Raw genomic sequence first — 25022 nt, forward strand, 5'->3', positions numbered from 1 at the left:
AGGAAGGGATGGTTGTGAGTAAGTCTGTAAAGATATGGCCCACGGGTCAAAGCCCAGGCTTTATAGTCACACCTGTTCAGATCCTAGCTCTGTCACTGGCTGTGTGCCCATGGACAGGTTCCTTAACCCTTCTGTTTCTTAATCAGAAAAAATGGGCCTAATAACAGCCGGGTCAGCCTGAAGGTGAAATGAGATAAAGCAAAGGAAGTGCTCAGCCCAGTACACAGGCTTAGGGAGTGCTTAGCTACCGTCTTATCAACCTTGTTAAAAACAATAACATCATCCCGGATAGAAGGCAGGTGTAGAACATTCCCTCATATCTTTCAACACCAAGGAGGCAGGAAATAGAGCTTTTTAACGCTTCCCAAACAAGCGCAGGTGCACGCATTGACTACTTGCTGAGGAGGAGACGGGGGAAGGTGTCTCAGGACGCAACACCCCAGCCTCACTGGAGCAACTGGCGGCAGATGCTGGCGGCTCTTAGCTGTTCCTTCTACTTGATGGAGGGTGACTTTGCAAGTAACAAGGCTCTCTAGTAATGCTCCATAAAACTATGAATTCACTTTGAGAGCACCAAGTCTAATTACCTTGCCAAGACTCTCTGCATTTTTAAGAACCATTCCCCCTCCCCCGCCCCAAACTCTTGATCCTAAGGACTCTTGTTAGCAATACTTGGTGTCGTTCTTGTTTCGCCTGTTGCCGTGGCAACAAAGCAGTGTTTACCAGCCTTTCCAAGCTGGTACATCTTTATTAACACCCGGATCCCATGAGGAGCAGGAAGCAGTGCAGAGGTTTAAAGAGCATTAATCCCCTTAAGCTTTGCAAACCTCTCTAGTTAGGGAGCCCATAAAGGGGCAGGGAGGGAGAGGAGAATTGAGGTCTCTGCCATTTTCAGGGCCCTCCTAGAATCGTTAAGCCTACATGAAGGACCAGACTGAAAAAACTTATCTCTCTGGAGCTTCGCTTTAAATTTCTTCTCCTCTTGAAAGAGACAAACTTGTGGGCTGCCTTTGCTTCACAAGAGAAGTCGGCTACCCATCCATCACAGAAGGGCTGCCGGCTCTTTCCTCACCGCCTCTCTGACCACACTGCTCTCTCGCGATAAACACAGGACTTTCAAAAACAACCGGTTATCTCTTGGCCAGGAGGAGCGACGGCCACAAAGGCACACGAGCTGGGCTGCCCGTGCACCCTCCTCTCTGCCCCTCTGCGATGAGAATCGAAGGATGATTCTGAGCCGAGATAGATTTCCAGTCTATTTCAAAAGAAAAAAACCGACCTCAGAAAGCTGCTCAAGAAAGCACCCCCATCTCCTTAGCCTTAGCCTGTCTTGGAAGGTTTTTCAAAGTCAACACCAGGGCAGAAGTGGGAAAGGAGGGAGAAGAACGGGATTCTTAACATCATTTAAAAGCAGTTCAATGTCCCAATCCCCCTCCCACCAAATAAACGTGTCTTTCATCTTTCATCCCAGCCTAGAAAATCAAAACCTGGCTAGGGGTCCAGGAAGACCTGTGGCTGAATTTTGAAAAACTGCATGAGTGAAAGATGATACTAACATTCATTCTGACTTCTCAAACAGCTTTCAGTTTGGGGTGATTTTGCACTGGTCGAGCCTTGGCATCCATCATGGTCCCTAGTCTAGGGCTTTGTGCCCATGAGCCTAGTCCAATTAGGACTACTCAACTGAAGCACTGAGCCCTTAAGAGTCTGGCCTTGGGGGGCTCATGCTCTAGCTGCGGGGATGGACAACCAAAGGCTGCATTTCCAACACTGCGGTTTCTGATCCCACTTTTGAATAGGCCAGGCAGGCCAGGCGCGGTGGCTCAAGCCTGTAATCCCAGCACTTTGGGAGGCCGAGATGGGCGGATCACGAGATCAGGAGATCGAGACCACCTGGCTAACACGGTGAAACCCCGTCTCTACTAAAAAATACAAAAAACTAGCCGGGCGAGGTGGCGGGCGCCTGTAGTCCCAGCTACTCGCGAGGCTGAGGCAGGAGAATGGCGTGAACCCGGGAGACGGAGCTTGCAGTGAGCTGAGATCCGGCCACTGCACTCCCGCCTGAGTGGCAGAGCGAGACTCCGTCTTAAACAAAACAAAACAAAACAAAACAATGAATAGGCCAGGCATCTCTCATTATTCCCAGTGGTGCCAACATTCCCAAAACAACAACAAAAAATTCTGAAGTCACTAGAACCCTTTTTCTTCTTTTGGTGGGGTAAAGAGTTCATTCAAAGACCAGTATCAGCCTCTCAGAAGTCTCCCAGCCCACGCCACGTCAGCCCTACAAAGCTTGGTTCTTCCACTCTGTGAATTCTAGGGGCAGTGATTTCTGGGTGGTTTATGTTTATGTCCCCACTTATTTTCTAAAAATACTGAGGTGTCTTATAAAGCTTAAGTACATATAAAACTGGACATTGAGAACATGAATCAAAGCTGTAAAAGATGACCAGTCGCAGAAAGAAGAGCCCAATGGTCCCCCACGCTGGGGCTCAGAGAGGGTTGGGTGAAGCTCAGAAGCCAGAGAATCACCTTCCAGTTGTGGAAAAACTTCAAACGTAAGTTTGAACCACAGGAAACTTGCCAGACTGTCTCTAACCAAGCAAGCCGTTGCTGGGTAATAGGGATTAAAAAAGACACTCAGGAATCAAGAAAGCCCATGAGCCAAGACCTCCGGGGACGGCGGCAGGGCGGGGACGGCGACACCTAGCGTCTGGCCCTGCTACTTCAGGCCTAGGCTAGAGCGTGCCAGGAGGTGGAAAACCCAGGGACTGGATGCAGCAGGGCAGTGGGTGGGGGGCTGGGTTGGGGAGTGCTGGCTGGTCTCCATGCTCGGAGACAAGAAGCAGGCAGAAAGCCAAGCTCAGTTCCCAGGACTCTCTCAGGAAGGGAGTCAGGAATTACAGACCAGTGAACATCATTCTGAACTTTAATTAGACCGAGGCAACTCCCCCTGGGTTATGTGGGTTACCCTGTCCCGTTAGCAGTAAAAACCCCTCGACCAGATGGCCTGAGGGTCTAGTGAGGAAGTGGTGGGACAGCGCCCAGGTGTGTGGTCAGTCCTGGGGCAGTAGCAGGAGAGACCTGCTGAAGGTCACATGAGCTGGGTCTTTGAGCCCCAGGACAAGGGGCTCTAGGTCCAGGGCATTCTCTGTTCCAGAAAACCCCTCTGTACAGCAAGTGGAGTAGGAGGCAACCCTTTGGAGCTGAGGGATCCAGGGAAGCTGGGCTATTGGTCTGGAGCGAGTGGTCCAGCCAGGGGGAGACAGGTTGGGTGGGCACAGGCAGGGCATGGCGTCTTCCTAAGCTGCTTTTCCTACAGGAGCGGTCAGCATATAAAATCACCTCTAGTCAATCCTTACCCCAAGCAAAGGACACCACTGTTTCCAGCTTTCACGCCCGTGATCTTTTTAAATCCCTTCCTTCCCACCTTTAGAACCCAGTGAGAAGCCTCATAAGCAAATGGCCAACTGGGATACATCTTGTTATTAACCTCAACACCTGCATTTGAAAGCTAAGACTTCAGCAGCAGGTGGGGGAAGGGCGGTGGGGCATGGCAGGGCAGGAAGAGGGGGGTGTGAGAACACCAGTGTGTGTACATGCATGACCCCATGGGTGCACCTGGGGCTCGGCAGATGTCACGCAGCAACTGGCACATGTCAGGCACCTGATTCTACTTTTGCCTGAACAGCAATTTCCAATCCAATAGCGACCTCATCCCAGACGGCGGTCTGTGTGCCTTCTCCACCGACCTGAACCTACCTCTCCACCTACAGACCTCTGCCCTCCCTCCCAGCAGCAATCCCTGAGGCTCACACCAAGCCAGGAGTCTGTGGCCAAGCTGATTCTCCAGCCCAGGTGAGTCCAGTGAGGACCTACCCGCACAGGAAGAATTCAGGATGGAGTTGGGGCAGGTTCAGCCCCTGATCTGGAAACCTTATTTAGTCCGAGACATAATATTGCTCCTTTTGTCCCCTATCCATTTACCTCCCGGCACTGAAATAAGGGGACTTTGATTCCCTCCCAGTTCATGGCTTCATTCAGGAAGCTCCACAGAAGTAGGCCATTATGCGAGTTCTAAGCCACTTTGAATAAACCAACACAATTCCTTTCAAAAAAGCACCGGGGGAAGGTCATTCATGTGAATAATAACCATTCTTTCTCTTTAATCATTAAAATAAATAAATTCAAATTGCATCTTCAAAGAGCACCCCATCCCCCCATCAATTCCTACTCTTGAGTTTAATAGAAAAATGGCTCCTGAAAAATTCTCCTGTGAACTGAGGCTGGGGCGGAAGACGCCAGCACAGTGCTCTCATTCAGAACACTCTCGAAAGCGGACTGAATCAGGCCCTAGACAGAGGGTTACGTGTGTGCCTATGTGTGTTGGTCTTGGATGTGCAAACTGTCTAACCCTGCTCTGAGTTTCCCTAGGAAAAGGAAAAATGTCCTGAACCTCGACTCTTCCCCAGGCTGAAAATCTCCAACATTTTCCAGCCCGGCTTCAAAGCTGACAGAAAAAGACAAGGGGAAACGGGTATTAAGAAAACGGAGAGCTCATTTGGATTTTTGCTTCACTTTTGATTCTGTCCCAAAAATTACTTTCGGAAAAGGAAAGGTAAAAAGAGGCAAAACAAAAACAAAAGGAAAAGAGACATCGTGTTCCCTCCCTGTGACCCCCCAAATCCCAACCTTGCTATTTTAAACAACGAAAAGCACAGTGTGTGAGGAACAGCTTGCATACAGCTGAAGCTGGCATTATTTACTTCAGGCTTCCTATACTAACTCAACTTTTACTTCTTAAGCACTTTTGTTAACAAAGGAGAAGAACAAGGCCCAAACAGGGGTGCCTGTCAAGGAGATCTGTGCTTGCAGCGATCCTGAAGGTCGCCTGGGATGCTGTCCTCCCCAGGCTAGCTGCAATAACGCCTTGCCAACCACTGCTTCCTGCTGCCAGCCGGAGCCACCAAACCCAAGCTCTAAGAACAGTTCTGCAAGCCCCCACTCCCGTGCACTGATAGCACTTAAAAGGAGCGTTTGTCTTCGGCAGCTATTCTCAATCCTATTGAGATTTCTAATTGGCTCAGAAAAGACCGCATTCACTGACAACTAAGGAGGGGATGGGGTGGTGGGAGGAGGCAGGCAGGCTGGCTTCCCCCAGTTCAGGAGAGACCACAGCCCGTGAAGATGCTGCTCCTGCTCCAGCATCAACCCTCCTCCAAATGCTTGGATGCCAGTCCAGGGTCTCAACTGACCTCCCTGCAGCCACAGGTTGCTCCAAAAAGGGCCCATCTCCAAGCCTCTCTTGAACTCCTTTCTCTACTCAGCAAGGCCTTGGGCATCAAGCTAAGATCTCTGCCAACTGCTGATGCCTTGCCCCTGAGTACAAACGCAGGAGCCCACGTAGGGGTCAAGGGGCTATCGTCAAACAGGATTCCTGGGTTTACATCCCAATCTCCACCTCCTACTGGTTGTGTGACCTTGGTCAAGTTACTCAACCTCTCTGAGTATCAATCACCCATTAGGTAAGTGGAGTGGCTAGACTGTAAACATTAAATGTGAGGATGGATGAAAAAGCCTCAGCAGTGCCTACAATGACTATGCTCACCATTCATCCATTCACTCAAAACATTAGGTTCACCCAGGTTCTAATTTTCAAAGCTGAATGGTATTATAGCTGAGGATAGGGTGAAGGTGAGGTAGAAAGGACAGCAAAGAGCTCTCACTCACAACAACAGGGTCACAGTAGTGAGCAACTACCAGAAACGGAGGGAAAACAGCATCCCTCCTCCACTCAACCACAACTTTAGTTGCCGGACAGCAGCCCATTTGTTGCAACTAAACCCATTTGTTGCCAAAAAAAAAAAAAAAAAGGCAGTGGGGAGGTGGGCTTGTTTTCCCAAAACATAAACTCCTCTAGGGCAGGCACCAAGCCCACATAACTGACCAAGTCTTAGATGGCGCCATGCACAATTAGATGCTTAATATATACTCATTAACAACTCTGTCGGCCGGGGCCCTGGTGGCTCACACCTGTAATCCTAGCACTTTGGGAGGCCCAGGTGGGAGATTTACTTAAGCCCAGGTGTTCAAGACCAGCCTGGGCAACGTAGTGAGACTGAGCCTTTTAAAAAACAAACAAACAAATACATAAAACAATTCTGTCTTTGGAAAAGTCAAAAGTTTGGTGTCTATGTGTGCAGGCAATGTCCAGGGCTTGAGAGAATAACTACTGTAAAGTCCAAAGAGCTTTTCAGTGGGGAAGGGGTAAAGAAACAGTGAGAAGTAAGGGGTGAAGAGGCAAACACACACAAAAATTGCCGAGTGTCAACACGCCGCTCATTAAAAGCACTTCTTCCCTGGGGTTATCTGGGCTGACTCCGAGTGGCCATCTGACCCAGGAAACTCCAGGACTTTGCTTCATGAAGTGGAGTTTGAGAGCAAACCCTCTCCCTCTGCACGCCTCCCCACCCGCTCCCAGCCCCCACACCAAACTTATCCAGCCCTAGTGTTTACAGCTCACTACACCACAAATCTTTATTTCCTGTCACCCACTGGCCCGAGCTGTCCCTACTCCCTGTTTCTCCCAGACAAGTTAATAAGACGGAAGGCTCCCTAGAGGCCCGGAGCCGGCGAACATTATCACTTGGAAGCAAGGCAGAAATCCTGACACATCGGAAATGACTTCAAGCCTATTAATTACCCTTTCTTCTTTGGCAGATCTTTTTAAAGAAAGCTTGACAAATTGAAAGGAAGGCTATCACTGCCTCTCCGCCCCAATTAAGCCCCCACTCCCATCCCAATAACACAAATCTGACTTCTGTTTTTTTTTTTTTTTTTTAAACCAATTAATATGTCAGAGCTGCACCCACCCCAGGAAGGCCCACCTATAATCTGCATGGACAGGGATACAAAGGGTAAGCCCCTCTGTACAGGTTGAGCCCTTGAAATCTGAGAGACCCAGGGGGCTGTAAGAAGAAGGGAGTGGTCAGGGCTTTGGACCCCAGAGTTGGTCTTCCTAGGACATTCACAGTGAGCCCAAACCCCTCTACACACACTGGGAGGAGGATGCCACGATGGGTACTAAAGAGCGTCCACATCTATGGGATCTCTCTTCCCTGTTGGGGTGGATGCAATGATGCTTTGATTCTTGGATGCAACATCATTCACAAAACACTCTGGATGAACCACAACAGAAAAGCACAGGGGACCCTGAATGCTAGAAAAACTGGAGTGTTTAGGGACCAAACAACCACCCTTTCTCCAAGTTGCATTGTCTACCACACTGACAATAACATCTACTCAGGGTTCCCCTGAAACAATCCTTTCCTTAGAGAGGTTGATGCAAAAACAATTGGGTAGGTTATGTTAATTCTCCAGAGACATGTTTGTGTGTGTGTGTACTTTTTGTCTATGCAACTACTAAACATCACCAAAACCAAATGGATCCCAATGGGAATTTCAAACAGAACAACCGATTTTCTTCTTAAAATGTGTTCCTTCCACCAAAGCAGTCCCCATACTATTGAATAGCACTACCATCCCTCAAGAGCTCAACCCAAGAACCTAGAGTTCACTCTAATTTTTCTCTCTCCCCTCACCTCATAACCCATTTCCAATCCATCAGAATCTACCATATCTTATCTCCAAATATATATTTTAAATCCCACTGCCTCTCCCCACCTCCACTGTACAACCCTTACCCAAGACGCCATCAGCTCTCCCCTGAACTTCTGCAACAAACTTCGACCGGCCACCCTACTTTCAAACATGCATTCCTGTCCTTCCTTAATTCAGGAGCCAGTAGGATCTTTCTAGAGCATCAGTCATATGTCTCTGCCCTTCTGACCTTCTTCTGAGGGTTCCCATTTGCCTTGCCTGGCTCACAAATCATTCACCATGCAGCCCTTGTCTACCTCTCTCAGTCATCTCTACCACTGTCTCTCTTGGAGACCCCAGGCCTCCACCTGTCCCACCAACACATCAGTTCCTTCCCATGCCAGGTCCTGGGCACTTGCTGTTGTTTGCTCCTTGGAATGCCTTTCTCACAGTTCTCTGCCTCCCAATTCCAATGCCTACTCCTCAGGGAGGCCGCTCCCAGCTACCCACCTAAACAGAGTAGGCCCAGGCCCCCTCGCCAACAGCTCCCTATTTTCTCTTCTTCTTAGCCCTCAGCAGTACCTGAAATCGTGTGATGTATGTTCCTTCTTCCCGCAGAACATGAGCTCAGGAGGGCTGGGATTTGGCCTGCCTTGTTTCCTGCAGTACTGCCAGAACTAGCATTGCACCTGGAACATGGAAGGGCCCAGGACACAGTGGCTGTGGGGCGAGAGCATGAAGCCCCAGAGCCTCAAGCACAGATGTACCTCTCCTGAGGCAGGGGGGTTCACTCTGCCCCACAGCGGGAGGCTGCAGCCTGGCCACCCTGGGAAACCCAAAGGGAACACATGGACGGATCAGCACCCACTCCCAGAAATGCCAACCACTTCAAGCTGGCATCCACCCACAGCCTGACCAGCCCTGGCAACCCAGGAGAGGCCGTTATCACCATGCCATGCAGCCTTCCAAGGGCATTCTTGGATTTGAATCTCCATGCCTAGGTTTGATAAAGGCAAGGCCACCCACCAGAGCCCTATTTTTCTGGTGTAGTTTTTACCCTATCTCATTTTAAACTCAAACAAAATCTTTACGCCATTACCCAGGAAATCATCATTAAATCATTTGTTCGTTTTTTATTAGCGTCACAGTAATTAAAGAGAATCATATTTCAGAAATCTTCAGCTGCACTTATCAAAACCCACCCTCCAACCAATCAATTAGTATTACAATAACCGCCGTCCCTTGTTGCCGCTGCTATTAGCATTTTGATAGAATGTCTGTTGAAAAGTGACTGGTGACAGAAGATTGTGTTCAGAAAGTAATGTTTCTTTATTCGTTACCACCGAACCTTGTCTGGTTGTCTCCAGTCTCAGCTCAAAAGAGACAAGACAGTTTCCAAAAGCAGTCATTTTGGTGGTGGATTATATTTTCATGAGGTGCGTGATAAATTGGGCATAATTGCCCCGGCATCGCCAGTTACACACAGCGGCCTCCCGCTGACTGTGGCCTTCGCACCCAGCAGCTGCCCCTCGGCTGTCGAGCCCTGACGGGATGATAAGTGTCCCTTCTGCTGCCTCCCCCTCCCCCACCCCCATAATCTAGGACAATAAATACCAGGTCTTCACAAATGGCACTTCAGGCGACTCAGATGTAATAACGCCTGTGCCAGATAAGCCGGTGGCCGCTGTTATTCCCACGAAAGATCATCATCATTATGCACCCCCTTCTCTGCCAGGCACTCGGGAAACCTGTTATTCTAACATTCAGACTTATGTTCTCCAGTCGTCATAATAATAATAAAAGCACCAGTCAGTGCAGAGATGGGTTAACAAGCTCCATTATGGGGAGAGAATGGCTGTCTTCTCCAAGTCATAGGAATTAAAGACAAGAGTTCATTAAGTCACAATACTAGAATTTCAACAACCTGCTACTTCAGACAGCTCTCTTTACTGATCCCCCCCCACCCATCAGTGATGCCCTTTGTGGATAAAGGGAGATCTCTAGACAAACAAACACACGGAAGTTTCCATCTTTGGTCAGTCGACTGCCACAGCTGCTGCAACTAAAGGGGGTTCTGCTTTGATGTGTCTGGAACAGAACAAGGTGGGATACAGGGGTGGGGATGTCTGGAGTTGAGAAGGGCATGTGCTCCTAGCTATAAATATGGTAGCCGGTTCACTGCTATCCATCTGTCTGGTCCATCCATCCATCCAGTTCCAATCCATAGCAAAGGACATGTGGGAGTTTCATCTTCAGTGCAGATAACCTTTGCCCAAAGAATCTTTGTCTGTTCAATTCACTCACCGCCCACCCCACGGTCCACTAGGCAATAGTGAAGAGGCACTTACGAGGTTGCATTACGAGGTTGCATTAACGCTCTACTTAAAAAAAAAAAAGGGGGGGGCGTGTTCCAGAATTCAGAGGGGGGAAAAATGTGCTATACAGTTCCTTTGAAAATCTTTCCTTTCTCTAAACTCAGTCTCCTTCTCTGCCCCAACCTCCCCCACCAAACGTGCTTGTTTCTCCACTGGCTGCCAGCCAAGATTTTATAATAGTGTCAGGTAGCAATTTCATTTTTAAAATGCTCTTATCAAGGATTTAAGGTGAAAGATAAGAACAGCACAGTAAATCATCATAAAGGAGTGTAGTATGAGGCATAGTATTTTACAAATCAAAACAGTTAACAAAATGAAAAGGCAAGGACAGGAAAACAAAGTGAGTTTAAGCATCCTTTGAAAGGGGGAGGGTAGAGGCCAAATTAAATAGAAAGATCATCCTTCAGATTTCCAAGCTCCCTTTGGTAATGGTCTCGGCATATTTGCTAAGAATTGCATGAACAGTCTAATTTCCATTTTAAAATAGGATGTTTTTAGAAGGCATATATATTGTCAAACCATTACACACACTTAACTGGGGGTTTTCACCGAAGTCATCTGACCTGCAAGCATGTGTTGCTAATATCACTGCTTTATTATTTATCAAATCAATCTCTTCATGGAATGACTAATAACACAACCCCAGCTGCTCTCCTCTTCCCACCCCAGCTGCTACTGCCCTGGCAGCAGCAAGATTCGCTGGGCTACCTGCAGCGCTCTACCCCCTGCATTTTGCTAAAGAACCTTATAAAGGAAAGAAAAAAGGGGATGAACCCAGGAGGTGCCATTTCTGATTCAAACCACTTTGTTTCTGGAAGCCACTTATCCTACCCAGGAAAAGTGAACAACGCTGCTAATGACCAGGCCAGGGTACTAGGCCTTATCAGGGGATTTTAATTAGTCCCATACTAAAGAGGCCATAAACCTAAAATAAAGCAAAATAAAACAGGGGCAGGTGTTTACTTTCCTATTTTGATTCTTTATAGTGTTTTTGATTCCAGTTTATTTTTTGAAATCAACCGAGGGCCGGCTGGGCGCAGTGGCTCACGCCTGTAATCCCAGCACTTTGGGAGGCCGAGGTGGGTGAATCACGAGGTCAGGAGATGAGACCATCCTGGCTAACACGGTGAAACCCTGTCTCTACTAAAAATACAAAAAATTAGCCTGGCATGGTGGCGGGCGCCTGTAGTCCCAGCTACTCGGGAGGCTGAGGCAGGAGAATGGTGTGAACCCGGGAGGCGGAGCTTGCAGTGAGCCGAGATCATGCCACTGCACTCCAGCCTGGGCGACAGAGCGAGACTCTGGCTCAAAAAAAAAAAAAAAAGAAACCAACCGAGGGCCACGTCCAATTCAAATGCGCCTTGCACCCTCCTACCTACACACAAACACACTCACAGGCACACACACTCTGCAAGCAATGCTCACACGCACATACACACAACACACACACAGCTGGGATGCGACCCCAAAGTGACAACATAGCTTTTCACTCCTGAAAATAGTCATTAAGATGCTGTTTATTCTAACTTTTTATATATGCTCACCAATCTCTCTGGGGCCTACCTGCAAATTCACAATAAATAAAAACATGTAATTAGATGATTTCCTCTTTGCCAAGGAATGATTCAATTGTCCATTAAAAGCTAGAGTTCTAAAAATTACATAAAGGGAAATTATTAGGTATTGTTGATACACATATCTCTGCTGTAAAACATATGGGCAAAATACAAAGCTTCTTTTGTAAATCTTACCCATTTTTTAAAAAGTAAGACAGCGTGGGGGAGGGAGCAAATTAAACCATAATTTTCAAACTATGTTTCCTCATTGTCACTCAGAAAAATTGCCAGGTGTTTCCAGAGTAGTTTATACATAAATATACTAGCTGAATCAGGAAAACTCTTTCCAGAGCAAATGAATCAACTTAATTAAAAGAAGACTTAAGATGCCAAAACTAGCGATTTTGGAAGTGGGGAGGAAATTTAGAACTCGATCTGTAAGCGCACACCTCTCTCTATCTGGCCTCTGGGGGAGAAGTGCGTAGACACTTTAAACACTGCCGCAGACCCCTGGCTAAAGCATGCCCTCCCTCCAGCCCTCCAGGGCAGCGACCAGGCAGCATGGGTCCCAAGAGGACTGATGCTTTAGATTCAAACCAATACTTTCAGTCCTTCTTCTAAATCAGCTGTTAAGAACAGCTATGACAACACTAAAAGCACTTTTCCCCCCTCTTAAGCCAACAAGAAAAAACCCTCATTAGTTTGCTGGGTTCTTTCCTTGGGTGCCGGAAAAACAGTGTTCCCAAATCATCTCTTTAGGTCTCCGAGGCCCTCTTCAGAAGACAGGTGTGGCTCCTACATGCCCCTCCAGACAGGGCTTCCGCATCTCCGTTTTGTGAGAGCAAAGGAAGTTGAGATGGGAAGTGTGAGTAGGAACCATTCTCAGTTTTCAGGCAAATGAAGACAGAGACCAAGGTGAGTGCCCACCTTCTTGTCACAGATTAATGGTATTTGCTGGGCAAAGGGGACATAGGAGGAGAGTGGAAGACACAGATAAGAATCAAATAATCAAGCAAATAACAGTCATTAAGAACTCAGAAGTGCCACAAAGGAAAATTACAAGTCATGGGCACAGGCAACGGATGGAGCTGGCCTAGTCACCCACGAAGGGCCCCACATGAAGGAGGCATCCCCCCTCCCAGGGCTTAACACCAGGACACGTGCCAGACTACCCAGACACAGATCAGGCTCAAAGACCTGGTCCAAGTCAGCAGCGCTGCCTTTTTAAAGGGTTTTAAAGCTGGAAGGCTCCTTGAAGGTCATGTGACCTGGGGGTGCCCAGCCCTGACTACACATTAGCATCAGCTGGAAAAATGTTAAAAATAACCAACGCCAGGGCTCCATCTTTGAGTCTCACTTAATCGGTCTGGGGTGGGACTGAGGCATCAGGACATCTTAAAAACTCCCCAGGGGATTTTAATGTACAGCCAGGGTGGAAACCATCAATCTAATTCCAACATCTAACGTGACATCAATCAGTCATCATACAGAGTGTCCAATGCTAGACTGTGGGATAAATGATCTCAGCCAGACTTTCCTAACCAACCCTGTCTCTACATGAGAAAATCAAAGTTGACCACAGAGTTAAGCAGCTCTTTGGTTGTCAGTGAAATCTACATTCCAACTAGAAGAACATAAGGGAAGAGATGAACTTTGGGGAAGGTCCCGTCTCTGCTTTATTGTGCAACGGTGTTGAAACACATTTATGACCTTCTACTAAGGAGATATTTCCGACAGGCTCCTTGGGTCACCACCATTCCCACTCAGTGAACACCAAGCAGCAGGGTGGCAAGTGGGAGGGAGTCCAGGGCTGGTGAGAGAGACACAAAACACGGCCCACTGTTGCTCCTGTGTCTATTCTGGGTCCCGAATAGATGATGTCACCTCCAGCGGCAGTGGAAAGCAGAGTCATGAATCATCCATGAGCCAGCCCAGCCCTCCAAGATAATAAATCGGATGTCAGCATTGCGTACGCACATTGCAGATTTGGTGCAGAGGCGCCAGCACTGCCTAGGGTGCTAGAACATAGGCACCAATGCTGGACACGTTCAAGGGGAAGAAGGCGCTTTCAATTATTTCCTGATACCAAGATGGGTGGCAAGTTGAGGGAAAAATTTCAAATGCGTAGGGAGTGCTCAAAGGTGTACAACTTTGATCACTTTAAAATCATGGCAGCGATTTTTATACACTACTGGGTTTGCCAACCATACCAGAGGATTAAGAGAAGCACATCCACATGAGTGCTATAATGATCAATTACTGCTGTGCCCACCGGCATCCTTACAACTGGAGACCCGTAGGTGTTGCCATTTTGACCTCCAACTGCATTAATTTAGCTTAAAAATTCACTCCAGGATTGAATTTGGCAAATGATCCTGCCTGAAAGGGCTTCTGGGACAACATAAAGAAATTAAGAAGTCTGTTTGGCAGCTTTTGAAGTTCAGTGTTGTCTTGCAGTTTTTTTTTTTTTTCAGGATAGAAAGGGAGTCAGGTATATAGGGATGCCAGGGTGCATGTTGTCATACACATGAGCTCTCCTGATTTCCCTCCTTTTCTTCCTTCCTTTCTTTTTCCGGATTATTTCCCTGAATTGCCAAGTTGAACGAGCCAGCTAGAAACACCGTTCTAATGAGTATGGTTTGTGTCGCTGGAGCTGGGAATTCTGACAACTCATAACTGTACTGGTTATTCCTTGGCTTATAAAGAAATGACTGAGCCCTGGAGGCCACTAAATTAAAATTTAAACTTCAGACTTCTTCAAGTGTCTCTCTCTCTCTGTCTACCAAAACATATCTTTAACATCCTAAGGTCAATTTCAAGGTCCTTTGGTAAATTAGACTCGGGCAAGGTGTGAACCAAGTCAGGCTTTGGGGGCTGTGTTCTCAGTTGCAATGAAAGGTCTTTTCCCTAACTTGTCTTGCACATCATTTTGCTGAGGGGGGGGGGTCGTGACTAGGAAGGCACAGAGCGAGAAGGATAAGTCTGACCACCAGGACTGCAGGCCAGTAGTGAGCAAGGGGACATACTGGGCAGGAAGCTCTGCTTTGCCCTATTATTTTCCTAGGGCTGCTGTAACAAGCTACCACAAACGGGAGGGCTTAAAACAACAGAAACTTATTCTCAGTTTTCAAAGCGAGAAATCTGAAATTCAGGTGTTGGCAAGGCCACGTCCTCTTGAAAGCTCAGGGGAAAATCTGTTTCAGGCTCTTCTCTTAGCTTCTGGTATGGTCAGCAATCCTTGGCTTGCAGCCACACTGCCCCTGTCCCTGCCTCTGAGGTCATGCGGCCATCTCCCTGTCTCTCTCTTCACATGTTCCTTCTTATAAGGACTGTGGTCAGATCAGTTCACTCCACTAAGACCTCCTCTTAACCCGATTACACCTCCAAAGACCCTCTTTCTAAATAAGGTCACATTCTGAGGTACTTCAACTTATCTTTTTGGGGTTAGGACTTCTTTTGGGGTATCTTTTAGGGATAAGGACTTCAATTTATGTTTTTGGAGGACAAAATTCAGCCCGTAACACCCTTCAAGGTGGAAAACTTGACAGCACCTGCCAGCAGCCATCTAGGATGTTAACACTCTCTCCAATCAGCAAGCCTGAGTCTCCATTCCCAAAGTAATGACAGTCACAGTATTCTTAGTAGTAAAATAACAGTAATTAATATGATAATGATGAAGTTAACATTTACAGATAGCCTTCCAAGCAACAGATGTTTCACACAGATAAGCTATCTCACTTAAACTTCCCAAGTCCATGGGTTAATAACATTAACACCATTTAATAGATGAGAAAACTGAGGTTCAGAGAGATTCAGTAACTTGTCCAGGGTCACACAGCAATTGATTAGTGGTTGCTCTGGAAAGTGAGTCCTGCAGTGTGAATCTAGACCTAAGCTCTTATCCCTTTGCCACACGGCCCAGACACTTCACAAGCATCATTAACCAGGTGTTGCCTTGACTCCTAAGCTATAAACAATGGGAATGCAGAGGAAGATTCTGCATTTGTCACGCTGTGTAAGGTCCCTACATGTTTACTAGTCATAACTTGGGGTAGAAAAATGCTTTTAACTTTTTAAAAACTTGAATTATGAAGCGCTTTGAACTCCTGGGATGCAGGACCTCCCTGTTCTGGCCCTCCTCCCCTCTGGTCTTGGATGAACTGGTGCAAACCAGGCTCCTTTTCAGACCAGGGCCAGTCTGGCTATTCTAATAATAGCACGTTGTCTGGGAAGAGCAGAAACTACTAAGAAAATCCTCATCTATCCATCAGATCATCTGTTTATGGAAACAAAAAGACAGAGGAGACTCAGAGGTGAAGGATGCTCAGCTGCACTGAATCACATCTTGCTGGTTTGGAACTCCTGGGTGTCCCTGGCGGGACAGAAAACTCAGATGAGGCAGCACCCACACCTCGCTCAACAAATATTAACCCCACAGTTACAACCAACTTTAAAAACATTTTATGTGCATGCCAGGAAGAAGGCAAACAATAGTTATTGTGGTAGGGTGCTAGGATGGAGTAATTTTTTTTTTTTTTTTTGAGTGTCCCACTCTGTCACCCAGGCTAGAGTGCAGTGGCATGATCTCAGCTCACTGCAACCTCTGCCTCTGGGTTCAAGCGATTCTCCTGCCTCAGCCTCCCGAGTAGCTGGGATCACAGGCACGTGCCATCATGCCTGGCTAATTTTTGTATTTTCAGTAGAGATGGGGTTTCACCATGTTGGCCAGGCTCGTCTTGAACTCCTGGCCTCAAGTGATCCACCCGCCTTGGCCTCCCAAAGTGCTGGGATTACAGGTGTGAGCCACTGCGCCTGGCTAGTAAATTTTTTTCTTTCAAAAAGTCTCTTTCATGTTGTTCTATTACTGTATTGACAGTTTAAATTGGAATAAATTTTAAAAGCTCACACTAAAGAAGTAAATGAATAGGTAATAAGTACATAAGGTACAAAAATTCAAAATGTAAATGAGTATATAATAGAAAGATTCCCTCCATGTCTCTATCTCAGGTCACTTAATTCTCTTCCCCATAAAAACGGAGCAAACACTTTTTCATGTATGTACATCTGCATATGATATGCACAAGTGCATAAAACATATTTGAGTGTTTACTCTGGCCAGAGACTGTTCCAAACCCTTTATTCTCATTAAATGGCGTAAGCCTCAGGCTAACCCAATGTCCTATTTTATAGATAAGGAATCTGAGTCACAGAGAGGATAAGTAAGTTGCCCAAGATCACACAGCTATTACGTCACAGAGCTTAGATCTGTCTTGCTTCAGAGCGTGTGATCTTAACCAATATGAACTTCTAACTCCTTGTTACCAATTTTGCAGGTATCCTTTCAAAGATATTCCATGCACATGCGAGCATATGTGTGTGTGCAAAGCAGAGGAGAAAACAACCACAAAAGGGTTTCATTTTTCAAGACTGGGATCCCCAAAACTCAAACACAGATTTTAGTTTGCTTAAAGAAGTTAAGCAGGTGATTTCACTTAAGGGGGAAGGGGAAGAACCCAGGCTGCCCCGCACTCTCCACGTGCGGTGGGCACTATGCAAGTGGAATCATTTAACTCCTACACAGCGGGTATGTTACCTTAGCAAGGGAGCAAAACATCTGTAACTTGCCTGATATCACGCCCAAGGGAAAGCTGGGATCTGAAACCGAGTATGACCAACTCTAAAACTCAAGCTCTTTGCAGCATACCACGCTGATATACAGATACAGACGGGATAGTGTATACCCTCTGATCCACAAACTGAAAACAGAAGCTCAAGTCCGGAGGTGCATAATAACCGGGACCCCTCTAGGAATCTTAAGTCCCAACAGGGAGGCAGCCCTCTCCAGCCCACCCAGGGCTTGCAACGACCCCTGGCCCAGCCCTCTCCAGCCACTGGCAGTGCCGTGATGCTAAGAAAGGGGGTGCTTTTAATCAAGTTGCCATGTTAAAGACTCCCTTCTCTTCAGACCTCCACACTCTGCCCTCACCGAGATCTTAAACCATGTTGTGAGAGTCAAAGCCTGGGCCTCTATGGGAACAGGACCAAACAAAAGATTCATTGTCCTTCTCTACAAAAAAACCACTTCTGGGTCAATGAAGTTGCTGACCCTGAGCCCACTCCCTTACTGCTTCCGTGGGCCATAGCAGGGGGAGGCAGGAAGACCTATTAGGTCACCACCCTTTTGGTGCCAGGGCTTTTATTCCAAAGGAAAGAAGTTTAAGATTTATATTTTGGCCAAAAAAGCACAGCTCATCCCGGTACCAAATTCCCACTGGCTTTGCAAGTTCCCTCTTGCCCCGGGCACCCTGTCCCCCAGCCCTGTTGCTAGGAAGTTGAGGGCTTTGTATTACTCCGTGTCTCGGGCTTTGTATTACTCCGTGTCTCCAAAGAAAAGCAGGTGAACAGAAACCAAGCTACTGTGTTGATTAATATCTCAAGAGACAGCGCCGGAATGGGCGCTTCCGGAATTGAGTTAGCTCAGGGGAAAAAAAAAAAAAATTAAAGCACACTCCTTGCTTTCCTGTCAGAAATAAAATTAAGGTCTCGGATCGATGTTGCCAGATTCTACAGGAATCTTTAATGGCCTCCTCTACATGTTTTCAAATTCACATTCCCCTTCAACCCTACCCTTTTAATTGGTTATTTGCGAGGTCATGTTTGCACCAATTTCTCAGGAAGGCTAATGGTGTTTATTTAACGAGAAAATAAAATGTGCAGACAGCTCCAGGGCTGGTCTCTGAAAGATGGCAAAGGGTGGGCTGACTATCCCACCCCCTTCCTTTGCCCTCCGTTGCTGCAAGGTTACAGGGCCTGGGGATACAGCCCTGCAACGGAGTGAAGAGGCGGGTGTGCCCCTCACGGTGGGCACGCAGCATCCCCACCCCCTCACACAGTCCCAGCTTTAGAATGAGCCCAGCTGGAGGCACAGAACCTTGGGTTTGGAGAATCTGGCAGAGAGGCAATGGCTGTCCTCTTATTGTCACTGTCGGACTGGGCGATTCTTCCTTGTTCTAACTCAAGTGTGCCCAACTTCGAGGCTACACAGAACTCTTTTCCAGCAGAATCTCTTTAAGTACCCAAAGGCAGCAATGCATGACCACATCACAGCTCTCTGCTCCCCTCAAGGCCTCTTTACCCAAGCTGGACCCAGAGGAGACTCAATCATATTGAGTTTCTACCCCATTCTCACCATTCTCTCCTACACTCCTGTTGGTCAATGTCTTTCTTAAACAGTTGCCCCCCTACCCCACCCTCCGCCACCCGACAATGGTCCACTCTGGAAAGAGAACTGGATTTCATCTAACCCCATCTAGGACCCTGAACTTACATAAGAGAACCCAGCTGGCATGTTACATCACACTACAGACTAAACTGAAAGCTCTGGGCGGCCAGGAACCCTGGCTGGTGGTGGTGGTCTATGACAGACTGTCCGCTTTCTTGTCAAGTGGCTTCTAATCCTGGTGCAGAAATAGGATCAATACCAATACTGACCAACCGTTGGTTTACAGGCTTCCCATAAACCCCTTAACACATCTCAGACTTGGGGGAGGGTTTGATGGGTCCTTAGCACCATCAGCAATTAGTAAAAAGATAACAGCAGATTTGAGAGGTGGGGAAAATACTACTGGTAAAATTCCAGTAGGGAAGACAAGCAGCAAATCCTGCTCCAGATTCCAACCGAGGGCAGCGTGGGAGCCAATCTTTTGCAGGCTGCCCTCCTGTCACATCAGCGAAAGCGTCATCACCAGCTGTGATTCTACACATCCTTATCATACTTTCGACTCCCTCCAACAACCCTTCTCTTAGACTGTGCGCTTTCCGGCCAGAGGGTCTGATCGTTTTTGTCAAACACACTTCTTTCTCCATCCTACAAAGTCACATCTACAGCTTATACAGTCCCAACATTCTTCCCTAGGTAAATAAAGTCAGAATGTTAGACTGTCATTAGGAAGGACATGCATACATTATGTCTGACATGCCACACCTACAAGTGAAGCAATGCTTTAAATTATTTTAAAATGTAACCTATACCTTTGTGAAACTCTTTTTCTATGCCCCCCTTTTTTTTTGAGAAATAGACACCAATAAACAAATAATTACAGTGCAATTCTTAAGCATCTTTATATATCGTACATAAAAGAGTCAATCTGGACTTCAGAGGTCATTTCAAAAGTGAGTGTCTGGCAGGTATTCAAGACATTAAGGGCTGTTTTTCCTCCTTAGGAAAGCATTATCTTCTATCACAGCTTAAGTTACATCTTACTGGCACCATTTAAATAAATAAACTGATTACGCAAATTACAAAGACCTTAAACTTCGGCCAACTGCTTTTTGGGACAGAGACTGAGCAAGCGCCTGGAAGAACCCAAGCTCTCAGGCCACCTGCCTGGATGCTCCTCCCTCTGGCTGGATCCCCTACCACTGCGCCTTTCCAGCCCAGGAACTGGGATAAACCGCAGCCACTCTGGGAAAGGACCCTCTCAGTCCAAGAGGCCTGACACTGATGGTGCTCGCTGGGGCGCACAAAACCATCCCACCGGCTTCCAGGGGGTCTCAGGGCTGTTACTCCTCTCCAAAGACATTAGCATTGCATTTAATAAGCAACTGCTAACTGCTGGGAGAAGAGTCATCCATCACACGAAGCTTTATTTCTCTCCCAGTGTCTCCTGTTCCTTTGCCTCTGGCAATGTCCCAGGGCAGGCAGGCCTGCTGGGTAATGAAGGCCACAGGGATGTCCTCTGCCAGAAACCACTCTCTCACCAGGCTATGGGATTAGCTTCAGAGACTCCTCACCTGCTTTCAACTAGGCCTCAACCATCCCGATCTTCCCTAGAGGAACCCAGCTGTGCAGGGCTCAGGAACCCAGGGTCCTAAAATTGGAGGGAAGGACAGCTGAGGTTCCTCTACAGTGACCCTCACAATGGGGAGCGCTCCCTTCCCCCATAAGGAGGTGAGTGTGAGATTATTTCAGCAAGCAACATGCCCGCATTCCACTTTCTCCATCAGGGCTGAGGTTGTGGGGACACTGGAGAGACAGCTGGCCACTGCACCCTTCCCCCCTCCCTCCCACTGGCTGTCTACGGCCTCCTGCCAACAACAGAACAAACTGGAAGGACAGCACCTTGTTGCCTCTGCCCTCCCTGTCCCTCCCCTCCAGCCCCACCTTGGGATCAATACTTAATGCCTTGAGTCCAAGATCTTATCTGACTTTTACAAGGATAAAGCAACAAACTTCCCCCTCCTAATGATTAAATCCATTGACGATCAGCCCCGGTGTTTTCCAGACCACCTCTAACAACTTTCAGAGAGCAAATGAAGTGACTGAGAAAACTGGAAAGCCACCATTCTCCTCTCCCCCAGGCACAGATCATTGTATGGAAGGCCAGGAAATGAAGTGAGGGACAGGGCCAAGGGAGGCATCCAGGTTTTTGTTTTATATTTTGTGAGACAGAGTTTCACTCTTGTTGCCCAGGCTGGAGGGCAATGGCGCAATCTTGGCTCACTGCAACCTCCGCCTCCCGGGTTCAAGCGATTCTCCTGCCTCAGCCTCCCGAGTAGCTGGGATTACAGGCATGTGCCACCACGCCTGGCTAATTTTAGTAGAGACAGGGTTTCACCATGTTGGCCAGGCTGGTCTCGAATTCCTGACCTCAGGTGATCCACCCGCCTCGGCCTCCCAAAGTGCTGGGATTACAGGTGTGAGCCACTGCACCGGCTGGCATCCAGGTTTTAACTATAGCTCTGCTCCTTATCTGGCTGCAGGAATCTGCTGTGCAATATTTCAAACTTACGTGCCTTAGTTTCTCCAAGTGGAAATGGAGGAGCATGGTCATCCAGCAAGAAGGCTGGTGTGGAGAAGGACACAAAATGGGGAAATACTAAACCCTTAAAATGACCAACTCCTCTGCTTTAACCAGTTGCCTTGCTCAATGCTGCAGAGTGTAAGAGCCTGAGCTCCGAGTCAGACAGGCTGGGTTTATGTCCAAGCTCTGCTTTGACCAGTGTGTGACTCTGGGCAGCTCGGTTCACCTATGGCTGTTTGTCATCAAGATTCAATGGTAGGTGCCAGCACTGTGCTAAGCACTTGGTGTGTAAGTGCTCAGAAAGTGTTGGCTGTTTCTATCAAGATTGCTAACATAGCCTGCTTAGAAAGCAACAGAACTCCCCACACCATCACAGTGGGTGCTGCGTCAGGATGCTTAGATCCCCTTCAGGAATGAAGGACCTCTTTCCCAGCTGCTGGGAGTGCTGCTGGAAGGCAGTCCCCAGCTGGAAGTCCCCTCCAGGATTTCCCCGGGGAAAGCCCAGGTCACATCAGCCTCATGGGGTGAGCTGTACCCGATGACAGGCCAGCGTGCAGGCATCAAGGATGCCACTCCCACCCCCAGCTGGCGACCCCTGAAGGACCACCCCATTGCAGAAGGGCATCTCAAGTCAGCTTCTGCCTCTGCCCTCTCCTGATCAAGAGCACTTCTGGATAAGCCTCCCACTTGCTAATCCCTTCCTAGAGTTGCTTCCCAGGGAACCCAAGCTGCAACAACTGCTCGCTCCCTCCTTACTCACACAAATAGCAAAGGAATTCATCTTGAACATTCTCACAGTTAAAAAGCTAAAGGCCAGAAACATACTTCAGGTCCTGGGGCTCATCAATCCCAGGTCTCTTATTTTTTAGAGGAAGAACCTGAGATGCTCAGAGAGTTAGGGAACGTGCCCCAGGAAAAATGTCATGGGAGCAGCAGAAGCTGGAGGAAGGCCTGCCTGTAAGGAGAAAGGTGAGAGCCCCCACATCTCCAGGGTTCCACCCACTGGGAGTCACAGACTGAACGCGGGACCCTCTTCCTGCCTGCAGGGTGGAAGACATACATTGCAGGAGGCTCATTCTCTCCTAGGTCCCGGGTTCTCTCCCGTGGCGCTAGTGAGGCCCAGGCTGGTGCTCCTGTGGATGGGAGATACAAGCTGCCGCCGTGCAGATGGAACTGAGGGCATCCCTGCCCCAACAGAGACCAACAGGGAGCAGGGACAGGAGGTGACTAGTGGGAGCAAAGAGTGCAAATTCTGCTCTGACCTGTGGCTCCTAACAGCAAGTGGAGACCGAATGGGGCCTGGGAGCCTGGCCCACCTGACGCCCATCAGATGTTAAGCCCAGTTCCCTGTGGTTATCCCTGAGCAGCAAATGTCACACAGCTCATGTCACACAGCTCCAAGGACACACAGGTAGCTGTCAAAATTCCTGGGGTGAGGATGAGTTGAGGCCCCAGGCCACCCCACAGGGCTGGGCTAGGAGTCTGAGGACAAGTGCCAAGCATGTGCTGTGACAACAACTCTGGGTTGATTGTCTGGGTCTCTTTAAGAAGAGAGCAGGAGAGGACACCAGCCAGGGAGATGTCCTCAACTTCTGCCACTACAGCACTTTCCTCTTGATAAGATCATGGACAGCAGGAACCGAGGAGGTGAAGGTAAGGTTGGGGCAAGGTGGCTGCATGAGGATTTTATTTCCTTGTGCTTATCACCTGATTCCAAATGCACACTCCATCAGGCCACAGATGTGCGGCTGGCTCACTCCACATACATGATCTGTGCCTCTGCTGTGATATGTTCTTCTTTTTAAAAAACAATTTTCTTTTCACTCCCTTAAATGTTCTAAATGCAGTGAAGTATTACACCAGCTTTAGCACCCAGTTCAAAGAGAAATGCCTCCTCAGGTATCTTGAGGGGGTGGGACATGGGTATGGGCCGGTGCTCCCAACCACACAGAAACAGCAACACGGAGTGGGAGGGCGCTGGGTGAGAAGGAGGGCAGTGGGATGGCGGCTCTCTTCTGCTGAGGTTTCCTGGCATGTATCCCCCCTCCACAGGCTGCAGCCCCTCAGGCCAGCTTCTCAATCATCTTTGAATAGGAGGCCCTGCCTTTCCTCTAGTTCTGGGCACCACACATTTTAGAGTTGGTCCTGCCCTCACTGCAGGCATCTTCAGCTCTGGCAGGTCCGAGGGTGCTCGCAGAGGTCCTGGCTTGGTTGGGGGCAGGAGTGTGCATGCACCAAGGCCCTGCCCATGCTCCTTCCTGCCAGTGCCCACCAGGACTCCTGGAGAGCCAACAATGACGTCCCAAAGCCACTCTGAGCAGCGGGCCCTCCAACAGACCGTCCTCCACCTCACAACGGCAACACACTTTTCCCGTGCCCATCCCAGACGAACCGCCACCCCATCATCTCTGCGGCCCAGCACCTTCTTTTCTCCCTTTTGGAAAAAGGGAAGAGGCTTCACCTACAGCAACAGGGATCTGGTTAAAAATAGAGAACTTTTCCTGGCACATCCTCTGGGCCTCCACCCAGAAATCCAAAGTCCTGCGTTTCAAACCCACCTCTACCATGACCAGTCCTCTCCCTGCCCAGCTCTGAGAGTTAATGAGACGATACCAGTGTGAGCCCCCATCACAGGGCTTGACACACAGCAGATCAAAAAATACTTTCATTGATTTGCAAACTAAAAGGACAACAGTAGCACCTGGGGGCAACTCTGGAATCTCCCAGGATTATGAATTCTAACACTGAACACCAGGTGCCAAATTCAAATGGGCATCACCCACCAGAAAATAAACAGCCAGCAGTGCTCCTTTTAACAAACACAATACTATCTGGACACAGCAGAGAAAGCAGAATTTGAAATCAACAGTCCCGAGACCCTGCTCAGCTCTGGGTCTCTCAGTTGCCTCCTCTGAGCCTTGGTTATTTTGCCAACCAGATGGAGGTGATGATAATGCTAATAATAAGAGGTAAGATTTATGCACAACTGACTAGATGCTTGGCATTACACTCTCCAAGCAATCCTGTGAGGAGGTTCTATGATTACCCCCATCCTACAGATGAATCAACTGAGGCATAAAGAAGTTAAGTGATTTTTCCCAATGTCACAACAACCCTCCAGGGGCTGCTGCGAAGGTCACATTAGGAGATGCATCTGCAAGTCGGGCTTGGAAACCATAAAGCTAGATCGACAGAATGTGGATGACGATGGAGGATAATCCTGAATTACCCACCACGGGCACCAACTCCATCTCACTGTCTGGGCTCTCACTCCCCAGCAATACGGTGGACAAAGCCAATCATTCCACACCTACAAGCCCCTCCTTTCTCTCCCTGCTTCTCCACTGCTCCCCACCCTCCACCCCCTGCCATCTCTTCCCTCCATAAATACCACTTGACACCACTGTTATGCACCCAACGCTCAACTCTCCCATTCTGAGGATGCTGTAGAGGGATGCATTCGAAGCCAGATTACCAGGCGCACTCAGGATATCCCCCTCCTTCTCCCAGCCCCTCCAGCAACGATTCCCACTCTACTCGTTCTTGCCTTTCACTCACTCTGCCTTCTCCAAACAGGAAAGATATACAGTCAGCGCTGGGTAACTGCTTCTAATCACAGGTGACAGCAGGAATGTAAACAACACAGGAAACATCTAAATGCAATCCAAGTGGCAAGGAAACGCTGCTCA

General features: G+C 48.2%; 1 protein-coding gene across 4 annotated transcripts in view; it reads right to left on the reverse strand.

The window, feature by feature from the left end:
- The window catches only part of MSI2 (musashi RNA-binding protein 2), a 436274-nt gene that overhangs the window by 137120 nt on the left and 274132 nt on the right, over nucleotides 1–25022 (reverse strand). The window lies entirely within an intron of this gene.

This window comes from Mandrillus leucophaeus, unplaced genomic scaffold (assembly GCF_000951045.1).
Source record: "Mandrillus leucophaeus isolate KB7577 unplaced genomic scaffold, Mleu.le_1.0 Scaffold20, whole genome shotgun sequence".
In the NCBI taxonomy this organism is placed as follows: domain Eukaryota; kingdom Metazoa; phylum Chordata; class Mammalia; order Primates; family Cercopithecidae; genus Mandrillus; species Mandrillus leucophaeus.